Below are 1,628 nucleotides of genomic sequence, written 5' to 3' on the forward strand. Positions count from 1 at the left end.
CAGTGAATCCCAAATAGTAGTTTCATCAAATCAAGTATATTTTTCGGAATCAGACGCCACATTGCCTAGAATTTGGGTGTATGATCAGCAATTTAAACATAGTTTTGGGTCTTGTATATTTGGGACTAAGTTCATCTTTTGTATAAAGATCATTTACAATTAGTTCCATCAATTTTTTTTTCTTTTTTTCTGATGCTTGTCATTATCACAGAACATGCCATCTATAATGTGTGCAAAGAGAACGTAACGGGTGGAGGGAGAGGAAGTCAAACTGGGATAGATGGATGGTCATTTCACTTCTCTTTCTTTTCATCCTTCTCATTCATAGCCCAGATTATCATGAGTTTTCTGAAGAGTAATGAAATAGAAGAAGAGATCAATGTAGTGCCAGATATTATCCTTATTGCCATTTTTAGCCTTTTCCAATAATGAGTTGAATATCAAAAAGGACAAAGCCAAACACATCCACCAGGCCCATATACAGTTTTGCCTGGAAAAGCCAAATGGATCCAAAGAAAAGGTCTCCCAGTGAAGATAAGAGCATCAGGCTCATTACTGACATCAAGATACCTCCCAGAAAGAGGTAGCACCTGGTGTAGAGTGCATTGAGGGTGAAGGAGGTAAAGATCATTGCTGTGCCCATGAAAGCCTGGGAAGGAAGCTAAGATTGACATCAATGCACAACTCCAGGGCAGGGCGCCCGCCAACTCCTGTGAGGAAAGCAAATCCAGTGAGAAGTCCCAGTGTTTTCTGCTTAGTTTCACAACTATGAGGTGTTGACAGCAGCCAAATCATTAACCCCAGGGAGCTCAAGGCAGAGAGTAGGCCAGCCTGAATGAAATGAGTGACCACATGGACATAGGCTTCTGCAGCCACCAGAAACATACGAAGGGCAAAAGTGGCATAGACCTTCTTTGAATGCTGCTGGGTCAAGGGGTTATATGTGAAAAATTTAAAAGTGCACAGAGTTGATCTTCCAATCAAATATGTTCACGTGTAGACCCATGAGGCTGTGTGATACAGCTTCTACTCTTCTTAACCTGCCTCTCAGGGGTCTACGAGCTCTTCTAACACCAGATGTGCTCTCAGTCAGTTCTTCTTGAAGGATGAATATAATAAATGCTTCGTACTGTACAGTAGAGTACAGTAAATGCTCAGTTAATATATAGTATTTCAAAACTGAGCCACAATAATTAAGGTAGATATACCACAATTTAGACATATGCTGGGGTTTGTAGAAAGGTGTAGAAAGGTGATGTTCATTTATATATCAAAATCTGTGATACCTTTTTTGAAACTATGACTTTACCTTCACTCTATGGTTCTTCAATATCTGTAATCCTTTGAGTTTAGAACTGTTCAGTTATGGAAAATTAGTGTACCTCCAGTTACTACCTGCTCAGTCTACATATCTAAAGTAACACCTTCATTTCCTTAACAAAAGCAGCTATTCTTTCGTTTATTTGCAACAAAAAGTATATTCAGCTACCTAGTCATTTCCATTAGAAAATAAATCCTGGGGAGCTAAACTTTTTTGGATTTCTTAAGTTCTAAAAAGGTTCTGATCTGGGGAAGTTGCTTGATAAATTTTGACAAGTTTCCTGACCTATTTGACTATATCAAAATCA

General features: G+C 38.8%; 1 pseudogene; it reads right to left on the reverse strand.

Moving 5' to 3' along the window:
• Nucleotides 1-293: 293 nt before the first annotated feature.
• Nucleotides 294-1,006, reverse strand: LOC143379978 (bax inhibitor 1-like; annotated as a pseudogene).
• Between the last annotated feature and the right edge of the window lie 622 nt (nt 1,007-1,628).

This window comes from Callospermophilus lateralis, chromosome 14 (genome assembly GCF_048772815.1).
Source record: "Callospermophilus lateralis isolate mCalLat2 chromosome 14, mCalLat2.hap1, whole genome shotgun sequence".
NCBI lineage: Eukaryota > Metazoa > Chordata > Mammalia > Rodentia > Sciuridae > Callospermophilus > Callospermophilus lateralis.